Source organism: Poeciliopsis prolifica, unplaced genomic scaffold, assembly GCF_027474105.1.
Source record: "Poeciliopsis prolifica strain line A6 unplaced genomic scaffold, Auburn_PproV2 SCAFFOLD010, whole genome shotgun sequence".
Taxonomy (NCBI): Eukaryota; Metazoa; Chordata; class Actinopteri; order Cyprinodontiformes; family Poeciliidae; genus Poeciliopsis; species Poeciliopsis prolifica.
Genome location: NW_026562385.1, coordinates 1,250,300 through 1,277,824, shown reverse-complemented (window position 1 = coordinate 1,277,824; position 27,525 = coordinate 1,250,300). Strand labels below are relative to the sequence as shown.

The 27,525-nt window shown below is 37.5% G+C and overlaps 1 protein-coding gene across 1 annotated transcript in view; it reads right to left on the bottom strand.

Annotated features, from left to right (window-relative positions):
* Positions 1–22,979, bottom strand: part of gcgra (glucagon receptor a) — a 35,290-nt gene extending 12,311 nt beyond the window's left edge. The window contains exon 1 of the mRNA XM_055035062.1: positions 22,723–22,979. The gene's annotated coding sequence lies outside the window, so the exon portion shown is untranslated. The remainder of the gene's footprint in view (positions 1–22,722) is intronic.
* Positions 22,980–27,525: the final 4,546 nt, after the last annotated feature.

Below are 27,525 nucleotides of genomic sequence, written 5' to 3'. Positions count from 1 at the left end.
AGCTCAACTCTTTCACTGTGATTTAACTTCAATACAATTTACTACTTCATTACTGACGTACTACCAATTAAAAATTGGAGAGCAAAAGGTGCTTACTAGAAGATTTAGCTTTTTCCAAATAAATTAAATGTATTTATTTTTTGGCTTAATTACTGCATGTTGTTCTTTGGCCTTTCTTTTAAGTATGTCTACTCCAGATAACAATTAATTTATTACTGAATTAGCTGACAACTATTTCAATAATCGATTCATCACAATAATTACGATTAATCGATTCAGCCCCAGAAGAGATGTAAATCAGAGATCATCCTGTTGAATAACTACATAGAATGATTTCTAATTTTTCCTTCTTCACACACACACACACACACACACACACACACACACACACACACACACACACACACACATACCCACCCATAGACACACACACACACACCACACACACACCTACCCCCCCCCACACACACACACACACACCACACACACACACACACACACACACACACACACACACAACCCCCCCCCCCACACCCCCCCCCCCCCCCCCCCCCCCCCCACACACACACACACACACACACACACACACACAAAAAGACACTCTCTCTCCCCCAGAAGGTAACACATTCGGAGGCAAATTTTCCCCAGCCACCCATCTCGCACCACATTGTGCAACTTAGTACTAAAGACACACAATGATTAACGAAAGTGATCCCCACAGGAGAGATTACGAAAGGAAGGGAAACAGAGAGATCGGGTTTTGGCAAAGTGTGGGGGAGTGGAAAAAAAACAGAAACTGTCCCAACCTGGCCTCTGACCACATTACTATGTTCACAGGCAGCTTTTAAAAAAGTTGAGCAGGAGTAATGACTGTGATATAGAATATTATTTAAAATTTACAGTCTCTGTCTCAGGAGAAAATCTCTACAAGGATTTTACTACAAATCTGATCATTTACGGCTTTGATTTGCTTTATGTCTGCATCATTCCCACCACAGCTGATTATGCTTGGGCCTGTTTCACGATACACTGAGGTTTTAAGAAGTTATGTTTCGAAAACCATAGCAATCTTCTGTCAGGCCATTTCTCGGTTTAATATCCTTTCAGGGAGATGATTCCTGAAAACATGCTGGAGAGACTGGAGTTTCCTCTGGCTGCATGAAACATACAATCACACACCACAAAATATTATCCTATACTTTAAATATCAAAATCAAAAGAATGACACAAGCTAATAATATTACAACTGCCATATTACTATGACAGCCATATTATTTTGACAGCAAAATGACTAATTGTTGATTTCCTTTAAAGCAAAAGCAATAAGACATGAATGTGTTTATGTTCATTTGAATACAGTACTACCAATGACAAAATATGTTAAAATCATAATTGAAAGATCTCATACTGGCTCATATGTGAAGCCAAAGGTAAAAACAGTGTTGCTTGTAATAGACAATATTGCTAAAGTTGCAAAAAAAAATTTTTTAAGACAAACTGTTTCTGTTATCCAGAAGATTGGATGTATTTGGGTGTCGTCACTGCAGGATAATTAGGCCCACATGGCACATGTAGTGAGAGCTGAGGTAGGACTAATGAGCGCCAAGGTGTGAGGCTAATAAGGCTTATAAATCTGGCTGTTTTAATGACATGGTAGAGCTGCTGCTGCTGCTGCTGCTATGGTCTGCCAGCCAAAGATATTTCCAGGTCCATCAGGAAACATGTTGTTTAGCATCACTAACTCTAGGTTACAGCAAATATCCCCGAGCTTTTTCTGTTGCTTCTGCACATCTTGATTTCAGGTTGGAGGACAGCTGAGGGGCTGTGAAGGCAGAGGCAGAGCTGACCTCTTGGAGTCGTTCGGGTGAGTTTCCTTGAGGCTATTTCAGCCAAAAACATGTACCCATATCATCTTATTCCCCGCTTTTGTCTGCTAAGCAAAAACCGTACCCCACTCCTTGTCTAAATTACACTTCTGTGCAAATTTATTTACATTTCTTGGGAAAATACGCTTAAAATTAGGCTAGGATGACGCACATGCTCCAACTATCTAATAAAGTGTTTTTTTATTTATTTATTTTTTTTTTTAACTCACTCTGTGCTCAAGTGGATGTTGAATGGCTTAATACAATGGCCACTAACAATTACTGTTGTTTGCTGGAGAGTACTTGCCTTTCATTGTGCTGTCTAGCAAATAACATTACAAAAGGAGAGTATGCATGATTGAATGTTGTGCAGAGGGGAGAAGCAAGGACTAAAAACAAACCTCTTTGAAAAAAACAACAACCACCCAGCCTGGAGATGTGCCTGTGATCTTCAATCTACCATCCACGTTTCAAAACAAGGTACAAGACTCGATGCAGAAACATCCTGCACTTTTCATCTTCCAGGGCTTTGGTTCACACTCTGAAATAGTTGAAAGTCATTTTAAATTACCGTAAAAGAAAATAGCGCCGATGATTCTGAAAACTGCAGCACAATTCAGTTCATGAAGTTATGACCCGGGGCGAAGCCTGGTAGGCCTCATACCTCAGGGAAGCAGATGGTGAAATGCATAGGAGGGTGAAGCAGAGTTCAGAATGAACAAGGCATCATGCTGAAATATGTTCTTACAACTTGTGGCAATCTTTTATGACTGCATGAAAACTGAGCAGCTATGAACGTTTTGATTGTTTGACGTTGCACATAAAATCAGACGCTTTTGTGTTGCATCAGAAAACAACAAAATTCAACTTAAAGGACTTCAGGCTGAAATCTAGATGTCTTGGATCTTAATTTTACGCTAAAACTATTTTTTTGCCCTTCAATGTTCAATGTGCATGTTAAAGTGAAGAAAAGTGTTAAGTTTCTCACTCAAGCACACTTTCGCCAACTGAATTGGGAAAGTCTTGAAGACAGTCGCACATTTTTTGGCAGGGCCAGAAAACAAAACAGAGTTTGTTTGCCTCTACCAACACAAAGAGGCAAACAAACTCTGACTACCTAGGATTTTTTTAGGCCAGCAGCAACAAATCATACAATAAACTTACCCATCTAGTGTTCTATCCATTCAACCTTTACCATGATTACACAAGCATTGCTCATCTGGAGGCACATTTGAAATTCTGTTAACTCTCTACCTTTCATCTGTACGGATTTTGCACATATGCCTAAAAAAACTCAACACAGCAAACCGACAACTGCATATTGAGTGAGCAGGCGTAGCGCCAACTGGAGTGTCAAAGACTTTCGCAGAGGAACGTTAGATGCATCTCCAGAAGGTCATTGATGGCAAAGTTACAGTTTAGATCACTGTGAGTCAACAAATACGTCCTGACAAGCAGCTTTCCTGCCCTACTTCACTGAACCATGTACTGTCAAATATTCATTAAACTGCAGCACAAGACTAAAATGCTGCAGCTGAGTGCACACGGAGAGCAACCTGTCGCATTGAAATGTCTAAAAATAAATCAAGAAGTATGCCTTCATGGACTACTGTGCAGTCACTAGAAGGTAAACATCAGTCTGTGATTATGTCTTTACATAACCAAAGACTGTGCATGCCAGTGTTTGCATAAAACATATTCAAATCTCATGAAAACTTAAGATGTTATTCTTTGGAACCAAACCAACTCATAGCTGTTTATCCACAGTATCGTTTGACAACCTGAAACAACAGTTGTTGTTTTGTCCATCTTTATTTTATACAAGAAAAATAAATAAATAAATAAAATAATACACAACAAAAAGGCCCAGATATCTGATAAAAGGGTGAAAGATGGAAAATTACGTTGGAGAAATACAAACTCAGGTCACATTAAAACAAACAAAACTATTTGAATAATTTTAACTGGCCAGATGGAACTTTGCGTTTGCAGAGGAAGGTTCATCAATATTAACACAGACAGCGCATTTTTACTGTGTTGCATGAGATTATGTAATGATATTACCACTGCAGCAGCTGTGCATATGTGTGGTATAAATGGTGTGTGAGAGATGAATAGCTGTGATCCATTTGTGAATATTGCACTGCGAAATTCATAGAAAAGTAATGCTGGAGACATGCAATAGAGTGGCAGCGTACATGTTTTCAAAGTACATGTGCCAACATCTTTTTAAAACGGTAGCAATACTTAAGACTTTTTAAAAATGGAATAAAAAACAAACAACAAGTCCTTCAACAGGGACACAGCATGATTTGTGTTTGTATTAATCTTTCAACTATTTCACACCAAAATGTCCTCTATGCATATTAATTATGCATTTTTATCTTGCGTAAGTAGGTGGGGCTTAAAAGAAAAATTAAAACAGTTCCACTAAAGACACTGTTCTTGTAATATGAATCTCTGATACCTTAAAGCTTTGGTTATTGTCACCTTGTGTGCTAAAATACCTCAGGTCTTGCTATTTTAATATTTTTTTCCCAAGCTTCAATCTAATATAGTTGTGATGTAATGTTAAAAATGTTTTCACCTCATCTTCAAAGGTACGGCTAAAAAACAAAGGTAACACAAGAAGACAAATTTTAAAACATTACTGTAGAGCTATATTAAACAAAAGAAAATAAATGTTTAATTGAGAGAATGACATTTTTTTTAATCTCCAGCCTGTGACTGACAGAATCCAGATATTTGAAAGTCATACATCTTTTCAAGGCAGTTTTTAAAATAACACTTTGTACTACAAGTCACTATACTTCACATGTTCAGAGCCATGCTTGATCCGTCTGTAAACTTGCTTTCGGCTTGTTGGATGTGTTCGATGATACGATGCCGCCCGGCCGCTCGCTCTCTGACATCTGTGTTTGGAAAATGTGTCAAGGTTTGGCTCGGCTTGCACCTCTCACACAGACATTTAAACAAACTCCACATTTTACATTTTGTTTTCCCCGTGAGCTGCTAATCCATTCTTTCAAATGTCCCATATTTACAAAAGAATGACATAACAGGACTCTATTGTGCAGTACAGTATGAGGAAAATGGTGAGAAGAGGAGGTATTGTTGCGCTCGAAAGAAATTTGAAAAAAACAGGGCTCTGATTACGGCTGCTGAGCTAAAGCTCTGAACATCTCAGTTTGTCACTGACCCTGTTACAATGTGGGAGCACAGTTTGTGTTGTGACACATCTTTGATGATACACGCACAGCCGCCGTAGCCCCTGATTACTCGAGTTTAGTGTCAAACGTTTCCCATTCAGAGGTCACATCTGATGACAATAGGTGGAAAACAATGACAAATGGACATATTCGCACTTGAATTCTCCATGTGCTGTGAGTATGAGGCTTTTTTGTGTGGGACTTTGTGTAGGAAGGGCTTTTGTTGCTGCTTTCATTCTTACACTTGGACCCAAAATTTTTTTGCAAACAACAGCCCTCATTGGAAACCTCCAATCACAGGGTACCAAGTTCATCGTCCTTCATGGTTTCCTGTGTTTTTGCAAATGACCAGAGCAGCGGCTGAACCCAAACGCTGACAGAAGTTTTAGTGCCGTAACCGAACGGTTTACATAATCGGTCATGGCGATTACATTTGAGCCCATGGTTTATCTGGGGATGACTAATCAAACCCATAATCTTGTTTGTTAACAGTGAGTGTTGTTTGACAGCTGGGTATTTTTCTACTTTGTTGAAGAATGAGTTGCAATCGCTCTCAAAGGATTTTTTTCCAGAATCATTTGACAGTTTAATCAAGAAATTAACCTTGTTTTCAAACTCCTGTTTAAAGCGTGCCATGTTCAGAAAATCCTCTGCAGCGCTTACAAAATCACAAGTCTGAGGGAGGGAGCACAATGAATTTGTTGGAATCAAGAAAATAGTCAAGCTAAACAAATCATTTTGTCTTTCTATTGTTTTTTTTTTTCTTCCAACCACAGAAGACTTGGAGCTCATCAGCACAGACGAATCCTCATAATTCCAGTGGAAACATGCAAAATCCCAGTGGGAAAAAAATGCTTGTCAGCAATTATAGGAAGGGTTTGGTTGTTGTAATGCTGATAAAAATGTTTCCACTGATTCTTGAGGGCTGTAAGTAATTTCTGGTATGCCATTCTTAAATGAAAATAGAATCAGAAGGATTATAGTTTTATCATCTCCCGTCCCAAAAACCCCCAAAACTTTTTAAATTATTTTAAATTAAACTCTTTCGATAATAGTTTTGATTTATACTTGAACCTTGACATTTATACTACTAAACCTACAATATTTATGCAAGTAGTTTTTCTGCCGAGTTTTAAACTCAGACTTACTATACATCGCTTACAGTAAAGTTTGAGTCTGAGGAATGTTTGGTTTTCTTTCTTTAAACTAAAGAATATTGACAGGATATGAAAAAATGCTCTCAAATGGCATATTCAGGGAATAGAAATACATGATACTGCTTGATTAAATTCAGTTTCCAGCAACTCAAAAGTCGCTGAATGAATTAATCCAGGGTGTCTATGCCAGCCAACGAGCTATGTCAGCCAAAAAGAAATTGCACCTTATGCTGCAAAATTAATCTACCATTTCATATTTGTCTCATGGGAATAAATTGGACTTATCGCAGTAATAACTCACTCAGTGACATTTGCACCAGTTGAATTTAGATTTGGCATAAACAAATGAGCGAGCCGAAAGCGAGCTCTGCAATGTCACCTGTCAACACCGGGAAGTCAGAGGGACGAGCCAAACTTTGTGCCGTCTGTGAATACAAAACATCTTGACGGTGACATTTACTGAAAACCTTATCTCTGCCAAAATGGAACAGTGAGAATATTAGTGTTGTGGAACAGATTTTATTCTAAAGACTGGCAAACTTAACACACTGATAATTTTATATGCTGATGCGAAAGACAAAATTAGCAGTGGAAATATATATTTGTTTTGTTGCTCAACTGTGTAAAGGAATGCTGTATATAACTTCGCTGTTCAGATCAAACTGCCTAATTAAGTCCAGTGGGAAATCTACTTATTTAGGGGCAAGAGGAATAAACAAGTGCCAAACTTTAAGAATTAACCATGCAAGCTTGATGTAGATATTCCAAATGGGAAACAAAAATAGCTTTTGTTGAGAAGGAAGAGTAAATATAGACCTGGCAGAGTCACAAAGCAGATCTGCAAAGTACTTTACTTCCTGATTATGATCAATAAACATTTGGTCATAAATTTGGCCTCATCCTTAATACAAGAAAGCAGCTCAAACTACACCATACGAGTACTTTATAATCGACGAGGATTGGAAAGAAATCAACAATAAGTATAAAGTTGAAAGGAGACAAAGGGGCAAAATGCACTATATGTGATCATAACAGAAAAGACACAAAAGATTTTTAAAAAAAAAACATCTTATTGGAAGTGATTTGAGTTGCATGATATTTAATCAGCGTCTAGCTCAAAAAATATAAATTTCTCATGGTCTATGAGCTATTTATGGGATAAGTAGTTGAGATATGAAAACATCCATTTGCTACTCTATTCCCACGAACATCTGTTGTATGTTGCTCTCCTATGGATGCTGGCAGCAAGTGTTTATGCTCAGTAATCCCCTGAGCTCTTCTGTGCTGCTCTGTCACTCTGCCATCAGCCTGGATTTTATCACACTTTACGGAGGTACGTCTTATAAGGTGGTAGAGTCGTGGAACATTTCCGACCCCGGACGTAGATCCACCGAATATCTGAAACCGTATTTAGTCAGGCTGTTCGACTTAAAATAGGAAGAACATCCATCACTTATGAAGGAAAAGTTGCTGCTCCGAAAGGCCATGCTGTTCATTATAAGGATGCAAAGCAGAACCGCCGAGGTTAGGTTGCAATGTCTGAGGAGTGGCTGTTCTGCAGCATGTACAGCCCCAACAAGGGCTCAGTTAAACTCTGGGTTCATGTCTCAGTGAAAGCTGTCCGATGAGGAAACCAAGTTAAACCAGAAGGTAGGGAGGAAAACGACTGTGCAGCAGAATAAACTCATGCTTCTTCTGTCTTTTCACTTTTATCAAAACAGATCGCGAGTTGTACAAAAATTAGAGCTCCGGGATACTGTAGATTCCCAAGAGAAGCTTTGAGCAAGTCTTTTGCAAAGTATGCTAATTGAATCACTACAGTAACAGAGAGAACAAGGCTGGCATTCTTCATGCTACAAATACCCTAAAGACACTGAACCAATATTGAATTTATCCAGCTGGCAGAAATTTCCTGTAACAACTCAACTCTAGCTGATGGAGTTATGTTCTCTCAGTTTAGGACATATATATTCATAATTCATTAATTTAGAATAACAAATAAAGCAAATAAAAAAAAAACACTCAACTGCTTTCCAAATTAAATATTTGACAGCTTGAATTCATAGTACTGAGAAACCACCAACGGAGGAATTTAACCAAAAAAATGTTTTTTAAAGTAGAAATGTGTTAATCTTTGACACCATCTCAAGCTCAACATTTTGCACTAAGCAAAACAAACAAGTCAAAATGAATAAATCTCAAAACAAATGAGAAATTACAGGAGTTATGCAAATTATTCAATGACTAATTTAGGACCTTGCTACCCTTAGGAATGTGGATCATGTCATTTCCTTTTGTCATTAGTCATTAGGTTTGTGGCAGTCTTTTCCACCTTTTCAATGTGTTCAGCTGGTTCATTGGGGTGCATATGATTTATAACAGAAGGTTATTGGTTTGATTCCAGCTTCCTTCTGTCACATGTTGATGGGCAAGGCACTTAGCCCCAAGTTATCTGTGTATCAGTGAATGTGGTTCTTGTGTAAAATGCTTTGTGCTGTGTACGTTCAGACCATTTCATTCCCAGGAGTGATCAGGGAGGGTTTGCTTCAGGAAGGGCATCTGGGGTGAAAAACATTTCCCTACTCCCAACAGGACATTTCATAAGGAATTTTGACTTCAGGTTTGGCAAGATCTTGATGTCAAACATCCTGACTTCTCAACTCACAATTTGGACTTTGGACGTTCAGGGTAATTTTTTTGGACCTAAAAATGGAAAAAAGTTTCACTTCCATCCACACAGTGACACCTGTCCTGTGAGTGATGCCCATCTCCAGTGGTCATTAGGGCAATTTTCAAAATCCACTTGACCTAAAGTGACTGTTTTTGGACTATAAAAGAACCCACACATTCACAGGAGGAACATGCAAACTCCATGTGGTCTGAAAACACAACTAAGAACAACTAGGCCACTTTGCAGTCTGGAAAGTTTGACGTCCAAATGTGCAAAAACCTTTTTAAGCCCAGTAAAAAGTTACATGTTGACAGATTTATAACAAAACTGTACATTCAACACAAAGCACTATTAGAAGATGTTTTGATATTTCATGCTTGAAAATCTTTCAATATATTAAAAACTAACTCTCTTTTTACATGCAGATGCTTCAACAAGATGCACTAAGTATAAATTGACTGATTATTTTATATATTAGATTTTATAAAATAATTGATTATTTTAAGTGCTGGAAATGTTGCTGCTTTGCTGTTACCAATTTCAGATGGAGTAAATTATGAGAATCGTCGAATCATTTAATGACACTTTATTAATGTAATTATTATTGACAACAAGAAATACAATTAGCCCCTCCTGATCTTTATTTTCAGCAAACAGCAGTGAATTCCCAGGAGTGATCCGGGAGGGTTCACTCTCAAAGCTTTTCCCAGCTGGTTTCATCCAGGCCTCCAGGCCACTGTGATGACTCATTCAGCCCCAGATGTACAGTTGTACAATATTTGTGTGTGCGTGTGTGTGGTGCAATGAACTGCAAGTTTCCACAGATCTGACAGTATTTTTGTTCGAGTTGCAAAGAACTGAAAACCCTTACTTTACTTTCGGTTTGAAAATCACTAAGCATTAGTTTGGCTCGCCGATGATGAACTAATTACCACCTGAGCAGCAACATACATTTCACACAGGTCCCAAGTTTTAGTATCATATTTATCTATTATAGAAATGTCACATTTTGGTAAAATGCATAAATTCATTTTACAATGATATTTGTACTTGTTGAGATTTACAGTAGCAAATGTTAATGTAAAAATTTTACTTTTACATTACTGATCAACACTGGTTAGAAGGTCTCAAAAATTTACTGTATCTAGGTCAGCAGAGCTTCCATTAATGTAAGAAATGAGTCTTTACAGTATATTAAAGTCAAACATAAGCTCTTCTTTAATCCACAAATTTGCTAAAACATTATTTATGTTTTTATCTACTCTCTTTTTTGATATTTTTGTCGGTCGATTCTCTTCTCTTTCCTCCTGTTTTTTCTGAAACTCTCAGAGGAGCTCATCATAACACACCGGATCTCTCCTTACCTCACTGCCTCTCTGCTGGAGTTTGGGGTGATTTCAATGCTTATTTTTAAAGCTCTTACTGTAACTCTCTCTAGATTTTTTTACCATTAATATTTGTGATGCAATTATCATCAGGTTGCATTTTATGTGACAAAAAAAGTTCAGAGTGTTAGAGCCATAAATTATAAAACATCCTGGTTTCATAAGCCAGGTGCATTTAAGGCTTCTATGCCGAGGTGATGCCAACACACATTAAAATGAGTCATATGGTTTTCAGGTCATTTGCATGTAAACATCAAAGCTACTTTGATGCATGTTGTATATGCCTTACTGACCACTGATGATGCTGATCGCTTTGGGATTTTTCTACTTCCTAGATGATTTTGAGACCAAATTAGTCTCTTAAAAAAACAAGTTTATTGTTCTTCTAACACTCAACACTGTGCTATCAGGCTTTTTTGAGTGGCATGTCATTTTTGTAATTCTTCAATGGGACGTTTGTCCCACTTCATAAAGTCTATAGGGATAGATGATAAAACTATAGTTAGTAATAGTCCTAAAACTGCTGTATTGTCACTGAGGGTTTAACATGGGGAGGATGGATTAATAATTTGTAAGACATTCTATTTCATTTGTCACTGGTACAGATAAAATGCCCATGTCTTATATATATATATTTCTATACTATATACTGTAGCTCTGGAAAACAATAAGAGACGAATACACTGAACCCCATTGAAAACCTCATGGTTATTCCACCAAATATTAATTTCTGAACTCTTCCTGAGTTAAAACTGTAATATTATTGTTTCTAAATGAATGTGAACTCTTTTCCGTTATTTTGACCATTTCTCATTTTCTGCAAATAAATACTAAACTTTTGCTTGGAATTTTAGAGACATGATGTCAGTTCTTTGTACACCTGTTTATAAATATTTATCCTGTATAGAACTTCTGGATAGATGCAAACTACATTGCTTTGTACATGTGACAGTGCAATGACAATAAAGTTTAATTCTATTCTATTCTATTAAATTATATTCTATTCTATTCTATTCTATTCTATTATATTATATTATATTATATTATATTATATTATATTATATTATATTATATTATATTATATTATATTATATTCAGTAGTTCATAGAAAAAAAGAACAATGTTCATTTTATTGATATATATGCCTATAATACGTAAAAACAGAGAAACTGATCATTTTAACCATCCCTTAATTTTTTTCCAGAGCTGATTGAATCAGAAAGTCAGAAGAAACAACACATTGATGCAAACTGTCAGAGTGTCCTGAACAGTCAGACCTTAAGCAATGCACAGACTAATTTGGAGAATATAAACAGCTCTCTATGCCATCAGGATGTTAGCTGTCTATGAATATTTGATGTGTTTAGTCAAAGACATCTTGTCTCAGAGAAGAGGCGTAAGCAAACTAAATGGCAACTCTTTAAAGAAGATGGTGTGTGACAGGAGAGAGCTGCTCGACAGAGGTGTGAATCATGTTGGAGCGAGAAAAAGTCAACATGTCAAACAGCTAAAGATGATGAAGTCATGACAGAAAAATAAATGGCCTCCAATTAAAACTTTACCAATTCTGCAAGCTCATAGACAGCGAAAATGTAAAGTAGGTGCGTTTCACTATTAAAAATACTGGAGATTTCTATTTTCCTAAAATAGACCCTGCACAATAAAATATTGTACTAATGTGCAAAGAGGTCAATGTCTCCTGAATTATCTGCAGCATTTTAGAGTTCCACATCCCGCCCCTCGGATCACTAACATACTGACATCAGCAGGCTCCTCGGTGACGCGGGACCACATGTTGTTTTTCAACTCCAGCTGACAATCCAAGCCTCTGAGACAGAAAGACTTTATTCATCCAAAGGTAACGCAGACAAAAACATGTTGCTGGAAGATATCCTGACACCGTCTGCAATTTGGATCCCGTCCGTTTGCAAACGGTCTTAATTCCCAACTATTTACTTCTAGCAGAACAAACAACAAACAGCAGAGAGCAAGTCTGCTGACCACAGCAGCAACTGCTCAAGGATATTTGGCTGTGTTTTTATAACTCGTGTTGCCAAATGCGTGAGAAAATAGAGCGTTCTGCCCCATTTGGGGAAAATTTGAGCAAAGTGTTACAATGTATTACTTTAACAAATACTTTAGTGCTACAACAATAAAGGAAAAGCTATGTCAACTGGTATTAACTCTAATATTAATATTTTATTTTCCGATAACCTTAAGTTTCATTCAATTTTCAGATACAATATTTTGAAAGCATGAGCTGCTTGGGAATGGCTTTACTTTGGATCTCGTATTTTTCTTAATTAGTTTATTAAAAGTTATGGCCTCCAGCTCGTTTTTGGTTGCCCCTGAGATATCTTTCTCATAGCATATTCCTGGAAAACATCCTAGCAGAGGTGACTAGCTCATCTTTAAACCCCCCTAGTGAAGAATCTCAACCAACTTGCTTTATTACAGTGGAGCAGCACAGAAATGGACTAATCAAGACACATGTCTGCAGACAAAATGCCAGTCCTTGTGTTCATCTCCTCCTCTACGCTGCTATCACTCTTGAAAAAGACGGACTTCAAGATTCTTCAACTTTTGAGGTTGAGGGAGATATCCATCCCTCTAAAAATTCAAAACTCAGGATCATTGCAATGTTTTCTATGGTGGATTGTGAATGCAGTCACTACTACACAGAACAGACCAGACTTCCACTGCACATGCTCACCTAATATCTGAGCAACAACCCCATAATGGCCTTTGCACTGCAACAGCAGGACAGGATCTTGCAACACTTAGTTGTATTCTGCAAGTTTGTGTCCTGCAGTGTAATGTGATTGAGTCCATATGTGGTCGGATCATAGCAAGAAGATGCTGCAGATGGTCATGGAGCTTGTGGAGAAAGCGGTAGATTATTTATTCAGTTTGAAAGCACCCTCAACAGAGAACTGAAGCCACCACAGTAAGCCGCTACTGCAGATGAACTGCTTCTTCGGGGCGCTCGTAAATTTTCACTTTGTGAACAAACAAGGACAGATTTAATGTACCTAGTCTCGTTTGGATTTTGCAGAGGAGCCTGTGTTGCTCATCAGTCATTGTATAAGCAACATTCAATATTTGTAATTACAGGCTGATTCTGATGCTCTTTCCCAGGGGGGTGGGGGAGCTCATTGGCTTGTGCCTTGTTTTGTGAAGCTCTGCATAATCTTCCACCTCAGTTCTTTGACATGGTGTTGTTGCAAGAAAATAAAAAATGTATAAAGATAAAAAAATAATGTTGATTCCCTTGAAGTAGACATGTTTATGAGAAACTGTGTTCTCATTATTATTATTTTTTTTTTGTTGTTGTTATTTATTCAACATATTTTCAAAAATATCAGCGTATTTACTCCAGATGATGTAAAAGTGTTTTCACTCACAGCTGTGGAAATAGACTGGACTCCTTTGGGCTCCATATGCTACACTAACTCATAATGACTAAAACCCATTCAGTGGGGAAAAAAAATGCATCATGTGTCTAAATTCGCTTCCCCTTTTCACAGCTCATATCTTCTTGTGAAATCATCCTCCAGGAAAAGAAAGCTGAGATTTCCACTGTGGTTTGCTTCTTTCTCAGTGAAGATGGGCACACTTTCCAGCTGAGCACTACATTCAATAACAATAGGAATCCATCGCATTGGTGCTTTGGCTCTGACTGAGTTATTTAGCTTCAAAAAAAAAAAAATGCATTTCCCTATCTTTTTGTTGCAAACTGTTTCACTCAGAAAATAAACAGCAACAACAAAGAGCTCAAGATAAGAGCCTTAAAAAAAGAACAAAACTTTGAAGTGGTCAGTGGACCTGAATCTAAAGACAACTTGTTTGCTGATGGAGAAATGTCATGTTGTCATGTGTGTGACCCAAAGCCCATGGCAAAGAGAGGGTTTGCGACAGTTTCCAGCTGAGCAGCCAATGAGATGCAGAAACTGTAGTTTGGGCACTGGGCAGCGAAAAAACACAAAAACGAACTACACTTGACCCTGGACCCCCACAGATTACGAGGGAAGAGAGGGGTATTTTTAGCGCATCAGTGATGAAGATTTGAGCAAACAGAAAACGGCTCGGTGGTTTTACACCCTCCAGGGTTTACAAAGCAGTTCAAACGAAAATGAAGGCTTTTTCATGTTCTTTGATCTTTTCAAATCCTTCTGCAGGTATTGATTCTTTTGTATAATAAACCAGGCGTTTTTTCATTGTGCCGAAATCTCTCTCTGTGAGGAAGAGGGTCCAGGCATGTTTTATCCCCCCCCCCCAAACGGGTGAGATTTGAGCCTCACAATCTCTTAAGTGCCACCATTAAAAACTCACAAATCAGATACCAAGAGTGACCCCAGATGAGCCATGCACCTTTGGCCCCTGTTCAGTCAGCACAGTAGCGTGTAGGTTGATCATTACTGGGGTAATCATATCGGCCACGCTGAGCCTGATTGTGTAATTCATCTTAGAGAAAGACAGCACAAGCAGTGTGTTTCCATCATCACAACCCACTGACTCCTCTCAGCAAGGCATAACTTATGAGTCCTCAGATTCATCCAGTCATGACCTCTGCAGCATGATGAGGCACGTCTCAGTTCATCTTTGGGCTCTGATTGAGTTTAATGGAGATACTGATTTTCTGCAGATGGCTACTTACCAGAGACATAAAGAGGTTAGAATAAGTATTAACATATGAAAGACAACACTGAAATATTGCTGGCCTGCATGTGTTTTGCTTAAATAACAGACTTTTTTGGCTTCTCTCCCTGTTATTCCACTTATATAATCAAAGTTGGAGACAGTTTGATAGATTTATATGACTCAAACACATGTGATTTTTTTTTTTTTTTGCTTACTTAAAACTGGTCACAAAGAGAAAGTTGAGACCAAAGAATAAAAGATGCTTTTCATATGCGTCATTACATGCAGCCAGGCACAGAAACATCATTGATTGATATCAATCTGAAAAGTGATTTTTTTTAAATCAGGAAAAAAATATAATTTTAGTCATAATGCCATGGAAATGTCTCCTAAGACAATTATTCATTCAAAATTTCATTATCTGTGCATCTGACTTACATCATTTGTGACTTCTCACATGGGTTTGCTTTGCATGTTATTAGACAGTGGAGCCTAAGGGCATCAATAGGGAAAATGACTTTATTTTTTAAGAAAACACTGAAGCTAATTATGTTTTTTTTCTTTCAGTTGAAAGACTCAACTTTTTAATATTTCATTTAAAAATATATTTTGTTCAATTCATTTAGATCTGCCACTTGTACTACTGCTACACTTCTAGATGATTTTGTCACTTAAAGAAAATTTTGTCATTTACTGAAATGCGGTCCTGTGGTATTACTATGAGTTGTCATCATCTTACCCTGTTTGTAAAATGAACTCACATGATTCTTAAACAGATAAAAGATTAAACCTACTGCTACCTACTTAGTCTTTCCACTTAAGCAGTTCTTACGCAGTTCATGCTGCCACTTGTGTCAAGTTGTTTTTCTCTCTATCCCTGCAAGCAAATGTTGTGATATCACCAGCCCATTTTATTAATGCTAGTTCAAACAAAACAGAGCTAGAGACACTATGAGCATTTTGTATCATTAATATTGTGTGCAAATTACAATGTTTAAGACTCTGTTCAACTGTTTTAAATAACTGCAAAAAGTATTGTTCGACTATAGGGTATTGCACAAAAGGTGGAACCAACTGAACTCTTAGCATTTTTATTAAAAATAATTAATTAAATTATTATCTGAGAGGTGATATCAAAATATGCACAGGAAAGATTAGGGATAATGAGTTCATTTTGTTCTAGTGCTAATCTGGCCCTTATCAGTGCCGGTGTTTGTGATGCTGGAAACACAAGGAACTGGTGATAAGCAAGCACTAGCACCAGTTTGTCACTAGAAGTGATGGAAAGGGTCCTCCACCAAAAAACTATTTACAGATTGGACTCCTTTCACAAAGGCAGAAATCCATGTTAATCACAGTCACACTATGTCTAACTTTTAGTAAAGCTTCTCTCAGTCTCCTTAGGGTTAAAACGATATTTAAGGCTAGGATTTTATTTGCAGCCTTTTGCGGGGAAATAGAACAAAATTTAACATTTTTACCTTTGGTAAATTATCTAATTTAAGAGTTCTTCATTTGCATTACAGCATTTTATTATTATTGGACAACCTGCTCCTTTGAGTTTCAGCAGCCTGGTCATTGGCATAATGAGACCCATTAAACAGAGACAACTGACATTGTGCAGGAGCTCCAAGTCACTCTGAATGTGTTGAAATAACAGTAACAACCAGGGGAAATTTGTACAAATTAGAAAGCAAGCTCTGCAAATTGGCTTTCAGTTTTGGACGTTTAAACCTATATTTAAAGTTTCCACTATTTCTATGAAAAAATGTGAAGCCAAGGGCAAGGCGGTTAAAAAGTCACAGAGATAACCAGCTTCAAATCTATATGGCAAAGAATGCCTCAAAAGAGGTTTGATTTGCTCCAAAAGGTACTGATATTAACAGTGAGTAGATGTGAAGTTAAAACTAAACATTAATTTCCAAACATCTCATTTGAACCTCAAAGGAATCGATGATCCCCTGACTTGTGAGAGTTTCGTCAAACGACTGAGTGAAGACAGAAAGACTGTGATTTAAGTCTTTCAGAGTCTGGCCGATGTCCAACATGAATGTGGTGGAGAGTCTTCGTGCTCTGAAGCTGACATCGCAAAGCTCTTTCAGAACCAAGAATGATGCCTGTTACAGATGATAATAGGTTTCTTATGTTCACTGTGTGAGAAATAGAAAAACATGGGATGACGTAACAGTTTCTGACTGAGTGAACAAAAAATGAAGAGCTTAAACAAATCTGAAGTAAATCAGATAAATTTGAGGCTCTTTTTTATGTCACAATAGTTATTTTGATTTCCAGCTCAAGAGGGAAACAACATCAAAATACTTTCTTGAATTGTATCCTATGTCAAGAAGGTAACAAGCAGCTGGCAGCTATTCAAACCATGGGTAAATGGTGGAATGTGCTGCGCCAAATATCTGATCCTAGTTTCTGTACTGAACAAGAGAAACGGGAAGGAAATGGGCTCAAACACCAACCAGAGACCAGAAAAATATGGCTGAAAATGGGCAGACGGCTAAATGGTTTCCAGCCAAGACATTAGGTGTGCACATGTCTGCAAAGAAACAAGCCCGTAATTCTCTTAGTGGCTGGTCTGTATGGGAAAAAACACAAAGACGTTAACTTCTCTACCAGTCGAACAGGCATCTACTCGATAAATAAGACTAAGAGGTTGAGTTTAGCTTGATTTAAAGAGGTTTCATTACAGGAACTGAAATTTATTCAGCTATTAACACACTATTAGAGTGTACTTAGGTCTTATTGGTTTAAGCAATCAGGTGCTTAAAACTTCAGCACTATCATACATTAGACTGTGGCTTGAAGCAATGGTCAATGGATACTTCATAAGAACTGGTTGTTTGCTGCTCCACAAAGTTCATTACTGGTCCTGATTTCTCAAGTTCAATTGGGATTTTAAACAATAAGGATTAGCAATTAGAAAAAAAAATCAGGTCACCCAAATTGTGAAACCTTCACATGTCAACCTTTATTTTTACTCTGTAAAATAAAGTGATTTAAATGGACCTAAATAATTAAACTTGTTCCAGTAATGAAAAAAAAAACTATTAACAAGTTAGGACATCCTCCCCCTGCAAATACCCTTGTTTTAGAAGAAATAACTTAATGCAGATGTCAGCCTCTGACATCATCTAAGTAAAGTTTGCAGCATCATTGATATGAGACTTTCCATTATTAGTTCTCAACCAATCCTTGTATTTATTGCCATGGTTTAGGGATCCAGCAGATGATCCAGCAGAGGATCTCTAAACCATCACATTTCCAGCTCCATGCTTCAAAGCTGCCATGAGATTCTTTTCTTTCAATGCTGCACTTATTTTATAACAAATATGTCATCTTTTCTGGTGCCCAAAATCATTCTGTATCAGACTCATTTGTTCAGAGAACATTATTCGAGACGTTTTGGCCTTTGTTTTCTCTCAGGTAATGTTTTAGCTCTTAGCTTCTTGCCTTGGTGATCAGTCTCACTTTAGCTGTGAGGAGGTTTAAACAGGGCAAACCTAATTTAAACATGCTGACCAATGGTTTTCTTATCATGTGTAACCAAAAGTGACGCACCACTGTGTGACTATTTCAAGCTAAAGTAAACTTGGAGGTGTCCTAATTATTCCTCACCTGAAAGAATTTAAAAGATATTTCCCTGGCAAAAATTTATATTAAAAATCTAAATGTATTACGATGTTAGAAAAAAAAAATCTGTTGTAGAGTGTTTTTTTCCCCTCAGTGGTCTCTGCAGAGGTGAAATTTAAAGTGATTCTGTTTTCAAAGAGGTCAACACAACCAAATTCCTTTATGCTTTTACTCCACAAAGCATTTACAAGTTTAATTTGTCCATTGAGGTGGATGAAATCAGTTTGTTAATGATCCAGAACAACCAACCACAGGGACATTCAACTAAGCTCCAGGTGAAATTGTTTGTTTCAGCCAATGACAAGCTGAGATTGTTATCCAACTGAGTTCAAACACAGAAGTTAAGTTGACCCCATGAAAGAACTCCATTCAAAAAAGTTTGATATAACCACAAAATATAATCTCCTGCAAATACCAGTTGGCTCACATGTTGATTGATTTCTCTAAAGAATGCATTCATACTGGAATTATTTTGTAAGTTTCCAGTTTGGAAGAGAAGCAATAAATAAATAAAACAAAATTAAGCATATTATGCAATTTAATGTTGTGGAGCTGTCCTAAAGAGGACGTCGAGGAAATAAATTGCCATGTTATTGTTTATCAGAAATTTCAAATTTGATTTCCTGGAGTCTCCAATCGTACGTCTAGATTTACACTCACTTATGAACAAAGCTTTCCAAATCTGTAACCACACGGGTCTGGCAGCACAAGAACGACCTCTGAATGAGGATTGTGTGCACAGCACCAAAAATTTGCTAAGACATGTGGTTTTTCAGACCATGCCTTGTCTTTCCTCCTGTGCCATTATTTTGCCAGTGTTTTGGCATCTCAGCTTGAACTCTGGTTTAGATAAATACATCTAAGTATCCAACAGAAGTTGAGATTTTAGAAAGTCTGGGTCAGCCTGGAAACAAACTGTACAGATCAGATCAAACTGTACTCTTAGTATAGTGTTAGAGGTCAGGAACAAAACTCCCTTAAAGACAACACAGTTAGCAAAATAGTCAAGCCAATCTCTCAAATAAAAAAATCAAACCTGTCGGTAGTTGTTACTTTGAAAGGGACAACTCTCTTTACTACTGCTTTTGAGCAGTCTAATGAAACATTTCTGCTTTGCTTGGTTTTAGATTACAAAAATGTGAGGAAAATTCATTTTTCTCAGATGACTCTTAAGAGTCAGTGGTTAGAGGATAATGGCAAAGGGCAAAAAGCATCACTGTGTATTACTGATTAGTACAAAGCAAATCATTTTCTCTAAATCTTGTACCTGTTCTTCCATGCATATCATCCCAGAATTTCCAAACTATGAATGTTTTATGACACTGACAAGTGTCCAATTCAGCAATATAAGTGAATAATCTTATTTGTCTATTTTTTGCCATGATTCTAACTATTCTAACTCAGCTCTTATAGAGGCTCCTCTGCAGGAAGCAAACAGAAGCGACACAGGAACTGATGAAACGGATGAGCCCAGAAGAAGTGTTGCTTAATCTGGTTAGAGGGTGGCCTTATCTGGTTGAATTGTACATTTTGCTACCTTTGTCTAATTTTGCTAATATAATATTATTGTACCATTTTAATGTTGTCTTACTTTTGTCCTGTGGTGTTAGTCCAACATCACATATGTAACATTCTTCAAGAAAATTTTATTAATCTGTATCCAACCTGATTCCAAAGTGGTAAATCATCAAAACATACAGTGAACTGAGGCAGAAACAATACAAAGCTATCTTTATTAAATCAAAAGTCATGGGGAGAGCAACAAAATATCTATGAAATAATTCATCCTTACAACTTAGTGTCCTTTTGGATTTACTCTAACATTAAAACTGCCCTATAAGATTCTCTAAAATTCCAATATGATCCCTGGTGGCGAGACAATTCAACAAATTTCCCTCAGGATCTGACAAACTGTGTATTTTTTACAAGGTGTTACGAGAACAGAGGCATTCTAATCTAGACAGACTCTTATCAGAGTTATGTCACAATCTGGGTTCATTGTAGTGGAATATATTATTAGCCTTACTGGGGTCATTGTGCGGGTCCAGCTGAATCAGAACCCGGAGTGCCCCACATGATGCTCATGATCACTTGAGCTGGGCTCACACCAACACTCTTCCTCTCACTCATCTCCTACAGAGAAGATCAAGCTTAGGTTCTTCTTTTAACTTCCTTTAGTCATGTCTCCTCTCTTTACTCATGGTTTGTCTCGCTCAAATCAAAATTTCATTTCTCTTCTTCAAAAAGAAGAAGAGTATTTTTTTACTTACGATTACAGGCAATGATGGATACAAGAAACAAGCTCTTTTTTATTCTCTGTTCCCACCGATCAATTTCACTAACCCTCATACTTATCAAACTAAAAGGCTAAAGCTTTCAAGGTCGTCTAAGTCTCACACTGCTCACCCTTATTTAGCCGCCGTCTCACAGGTCTTGATTTCTTGCTCAGATAGGCTGTCATATACCTTCACGAGATGACTAAATGCTTTAAATTTAACTTTTTTCATTTTCTTTCTAATAAGAATAGAGAGGTAAAAAAAATACAAATAAAATCATATTCTACAATCACAAGACAAATATAGGGAAAACTATTTGAATTCATAACAATATAAAGATGATTTAATCATGTTTAAGGTACTTTAATTTACAGAAGTATTTTTAACCATATAATGTCAGTGACTTGTTCTGCATTTATAGGCAATTCAATGAGTTATTTCATAATGACGCACATCAAATTTAAACCTATATTCAACCTATTTGCTTCATCTCTCCTACTGTTTACAAGCCGTCCCTCACAACATTCGTTTCCCAAATATATATATAAAAAACGCTTAACAAAAATTAAAGATGTATTTCATAGGTCCACACTGAACCAAGAAAACACCACAAAGTGCTCCTTATTTCCAGAGTTTCTATCATATCACCTCTTCAAATAAATGGCCAAGCGCAAACACTCGCCCAAAATTAAGATCCCATGTTTTCAACCAAAAAAACAGTTGAACTCTGAGCCTTACAAATCTTGTCCTTCGGCGTGCATCGGCTCTCCCGGAGCCGAGGGTCACTTTATGCGTTGCAAAACTTCACTAATTTACTTCCAGTATTCATTGAAACACCTTCACCACCCACTAATGCTTGCAAATCACCCTTAAAGGCTGTATGCAGCCAAAGCTCCCTCAGCCATGCGGTGCACCTGAGAGCATGACTCTGATTCCTCACCAAGGTGGTGTTTGTGCTGCTTTGTAGCATTACTGCAACAGATGTGCTGCTAATGAATATGCTTTGTTTACTTGTGGGTGGTAAGTGTTTATCAGAAAATGCGCCATGTTTTTTCACAAACACAAAGTTCAGTAAGATGCAAGAGGACCCATGTGTTTTTATTGGTTTGCATGATGCCGCTCAAGTGAGTCTAATTAACAACAGAATGGTTCCTGGGCAATTAACTCACGTAACAATCAAACTCAGATTTATTCACTGTTAAACTGTGTATTAAGAATTACTATTTGCCTGGTGTGTAATCACATTTACATGTCCTGGACTTGGTAGGCCTTTAATACGTATAATTATGTGTTTGGCATGCAATTATGGAAACAAAGAGGGCAGAACTTTAGCACTCATGGTTTTGTTCATATAGAAAAAGCTAAGATATTTCCTTTCTAATCTGTAAAAATTAAATAGTGGAAATTAACATTAATAACATGGCTTGAAAAATATAAATACACTTTATGTTTCACTTGGTTTAGCATAATAAAGGCAGGATTAACACATTCATGTGATCTGTTACACTCTCATTTTAAGTTAAATTGAGAAATATAATTCAAAGAAGAACTTAAATGAGTCGTGTTCATTTGGAGCAATTTAGATTAAACCAGTCTGCAGACAAAATGCACTAATTCCTTCTCTGCACCTGGGATTGGTTTACAATGCTGCAGATGAAAGGATGGTGTTGATGGAAATGCGCTGATAATAGAGCGATAAAAGACACCAAGTGCATTTGCTGCAATTAAAGAAAAGAAAATCGAGATGTAAACTTGACCCCAACCAGCAAAAGAAAATATAACAAATACTATTATGACTACTACTGCCACTACTACGAATAATAATAATAATTGTCACAACAGCATTAATAATAATAATAAAAATGGAACAAATTACCGTTGACAGCACTGAGCTCCGCTGATATCCCAAACGCTCATCCTCTGAGCAGCTTTATTCCCTCTCTCTCAGGTCGGGTCGCTGCGCTGTAATCCAACTTTCAGCAGAGATTCTGGAGGAAGAAGTTCAGCTCTCCGACCTGTCGGCGACACCGCGAGCACCGGCGGTCTGCGGCTTCAAACGAAACTCCTGAAGAAGGAGTGAAAGGAGTAGAAACACTCTGTGTGCGGTGGGCGCTTGTGGCCGTTCTGTGCGGGTTTCCGCGTGTGCGTGTGAGTGAGTGCGTGTTCTGGCCGAGCCGCTCCGCTCCTCGTAGCCGCGTGACGCAACTGGACGCCTGGGGGGAGGAGGGTGCGCGTGTCGCCTTGGTCTCGTTGAGACGAAAGATGGATGCAAAGCGCTTCTGACCAATTATATATGTTAAAAGTGTTTAGAAAGTGCTCACAGGACTTGCTCTTATTGATGTCTTGTTTTTAGTATTCACCTGGCAAAATATGTTCAACTTTGAAAACAATATTTTAATAATTGACTGTATTTTTCAGTGGCTTTATAAGTGCAGCTTAAGACATCAGAGTCATGTGTTCACTTCTTTCTTTATAAGATTCTCACCTTTACGGCAGGAGATGCGGTGGAATCTGGGAAAGAGGGCGGAGCTTAAAGCAATCAGCTAAAATTGATTATCGTTTGCTGAGATGTGTTTATGTACAAACCAAAGTTCAAACCAAAGAAAGGTCACACTATAACGTTTTTTTTTTTTTTGCACACTTAGTTGAGATATATATAAACTAAAACCAATCAAATTAGGTCTGATAATATCCTCATTCTCCATAAATAAATCAACCTTTCGTTTAAATTTAAGCAATTATGGGAAACTACTTTTTTTTCTTTTTCTTTTTTTTTGTAACTGCAGTAGAGGCTCAGGAGTTGCAGGTTATAAAGAGAAACAAGATGCACCATCACAGAGTTTAATTTTATTACATTATAATAAAGTAAATTAAACTGCAATATGTTAGTAATATTACTATACTGTTCATAAGAAAATGGTTTGCCTGGAAAGCACTAATTAAAAAATTCTCATACTGAATTTTGTTTGCTGCTGAAAGACTAAACAGTTAAATAAGAAGTTTTATTTATATAATTCCTTTCACATATATATATATATATATATATATATATATATATATATATATATATATATATATATATATATATATATATATATATATATATATATATATATATATATAGTATATATATATATATATATATATATATATATATATATATATATATATATATATATATATATATATATATATATCACAAAAAGTGATTTAAAAGAGAAAAAATCTGAAATAATACAGAAATGAAATATCAGAAACAGCTGTAATTTCTCTAAAAATATGTGAATTCTTTTTCTCTGAGACAAAGCAATATAAATTGGCTTGCTGAGCAGACCTGAGCCTGTTATTTCTTGTGTGTGTCTGGCGGTCTCTTTACTCTAAATAAAACCTAAATCTGATGTGATCACCGTGAAGAAGCCAAGATGAAATGATATGTGTTTACTTTGAGGATTCTTCCTCTCACACTGGATCTTTTTGGGCAGCTAATCAATCACCTGGTTGACAGTTTTGCAGAGCCTGCAGAGATAAATGCTTTCCAGAAGCACCACACACCTCACGCTGTCAGTGTTGTTTTAAATCCTTGGGAAAATCTTGTTCAACAACATTAGACAACAAAGGTGTTTCTCTTGCATTTTATCAACTTCAATCAATCGCCTTCATCACCGGTCATCATATCTTTTTGTGGAGAAATCACGTCCTAGCAGCAGACTTCTTCTGATAGTGGTGGGGACTGTTTGAGCAAAAACAGCTTTTTCTTGCCAAACACACTATTGAACAAACTACATACTGTGAACTTTGCCCATAAACAGAGTTCAAGGACCTTCTGTGTCAATAAGCTGCATACAACTTGTATGGATTCTCTGTGAAAAATATACTGAAACGCAACACGTTTTAAACTATTTTGTTATGTAGTAATCTTTCCTTTCCTGTTAAATACAAATTGTTTTTATAATCATACATATCCTCTTCTCTTTTCAAATGTGTAATAGTCATTCATTTTTGCTTACAGTGCTGTTGATGAAGGAACCAGTGGCAGCAAACGGGGTCAACAGGTCAAATACCTCCACGTACTGAAATTTTTATCAGTCGCGCGCTGCAGCAGATGCTGCAGCCGAAGATGCTGAGCTTTGAGCCGGGTTGCAAACCGGCCAGCAGCAGCTCCTGTATGTGACTTTTGCCCTATCCATTTGAAACAAAGGAGAACTCGTGACTGAACGGTGATGCAAGAACCACTCCAACCTCCTGTGGACCATGGTCACACACAATACTACGGTCTAATAGTCAGGCATCCTTACTTCCACACGGAAATGCTGAAACGCATTTTCGTCAGGTGCAGCCCCTCCTCCACATCTCATCCTCTCGCCACCCTGAGGCAGAGTATGTGAGGTTTTCAGCAGCAGATTGAACCTTTTATAAAAGCTGCATGACTTTGCGTACCAAAGCGTCTCACTTTTCTGATCATATCTTGCATGTGTAGATTATCCACTACATTCTGGTGAATTTAAAATAAAAAAAAAGGCTGAACTGCTTTTAAGTCAAAATAAATTCTTAGTTTATTTTATTTTAAAAGTTTAGGAATCAGGAGGTACAAAATCAAAGTTACAGCTTTCACTGTCTGTAATGATTTTCATGGCTATGACTGCTGATGTTGGTCCATCGTGTTTTATCAAGTCCAAAGTCAGCACAGCTGTCTCGCAAGAAAGCTTTATGTAAATCCAGCAGGACTTGGCAACCCTTCAGACCACCAAAAGTACCAACACCTGGTTTAATGACATGATATCACTGTGTGAAATCTATCCTAACTTATGCTCCATAAAAAATGTCAGGATGATTCCCAAGAAGGAGATGAGAGACGTCGGACAAAACAATCCAGACGAGCTGAAAGCTTCTCTTAACGCAACCTGCTTCAAAAACACCACAGAGCCACAGGATGATCCTCTTCATCAGCCTGTGGCGTACCAATTACTTCATCAGCACTGCACTGATGAAGTCATTTCAGCAAAAGGAGCTGTGAATAAGTATTAGGCCGATACATGTCGAACTTTACAGCACAGTGCTATTTCAGTGTGGGTTTTTTTTGTTGTTGTTGCTCATATGGAATATTTGAAATTTCTGAAGTACAAAGGTTTTTCACAATTATCAAATTTATCTCAAGGAATAAATACTTGAGATATAATTAATCTAGGTGGTATAAGTTTCACCCTTTTGAGCTGAATTAGTCTTATTGAACTTTTCAGTGATATTCAAATTAACTGAGATGTGCTTGTGCAACAACTGGTTTAGGAATTTATTTACTGGTTAGAATAGTTAACTGGTAACATTTAGACAAATATATCATAGACTATAAATAAAGTTATCCTCACTTCCAACCTTTTCTTTCTCTAATCCCATTGGTCACACTGGGATGTTGTCTAAATTTACCCTGCATCTAATACAGTTACTGTAAATGTTTCCAAAATGGACATTTAAAGCGAGAGATTTCCCTTCTGTAAAAGTATTACCATGTTTAGTCGGTCGTCTTCATGGTTTCAAGTAGCAACTGAGATCTGCCTGTAGTTCAGGCAGATCTCAGACGCCACACTTCACATCACCACTTGAAAACAAAAATAAATTCACAGTGTTTGCTTGCATCTCATTCAAATTTCTCCACCGCTGTCAAGACAAATTTATGTTCAGATGCTCTCGCAGCCAGTTGATTACTTCATCCACAGAGTTGGGAAAATTTTAGTCAACGATGAGGTAAGAAAGCATCCAGAAAGAAAGAGAAACTGGAAGAACAAATGGACAGATGAGAGTGCTTTGTGTGTGTCAGGGTTAGATGTGTTCTGGCCTCAGGTTTGCCAGTCCCCTCAGAAAAAGGTCTGTGTTCCCTCCCACCCCCCGATTCTGAACGTGCTCTTTGAGTCTGGCAATGGCACTGGCATTTGATCAGGCCGTATTTTCCCCCTGGTAACATGAGTTCATGGCGCTGCAACACATAAATGTTTTCTCATAGCTTGGAAGGGAATTAGAGGCTTTCAAAAGATGTTGGTTTTAGTTGTGGGTCACATTTGCATTTCTCACATGCTGATTTTACCGTAAACACAGAGAACCGTTTTGAGGTTCTCTGTGTTTAGATATTTGAGTGATATTTTACTGAGTGTTACAGTAAAAGCAAAACGTCTTGTTTTTGTAGGTGATTGGGTTTGAGTGTGTCAGATTTGCTTGTCACTCAGTGTAAATACCTCATTCAGAAGCTGTCTAAGGGAAAATCTCCTGCATGCATCTTTAAACAGTTTTACCCAGACTGACTTCAGGAGTGAAATAAAAGCTTCTGAGATGGAGCCAGAAAACAGATGTGTTTCTTTCTTAGCAGCGAGGGTTGAATCCCCTAACAAGGCGACGTGGAGCACAAACACCAGTGTGTTTCCATTGAAGCATTTCTGCACTCTCATGTGATTCCCCACTCCTCTTTGAGAGTTCTCTGGCCAAATCCCGTCAGTGACGCTGTCAGGGTGTATCAGAAAGGAGCAGATAGATGTACGGTCATGTTGACGAGCTATCAGCTGTGCTTCTCGCCTTGCCGCCCCTGACAGCCGGCTGGCAGGAGAGCGATTCTCCCTGGAGAGGCGTCTTCGTGGAATAATGTTATCACAAGTCAAGTTTCCCACCGTGAGGTCAAATTAAAACCCGCATGTTG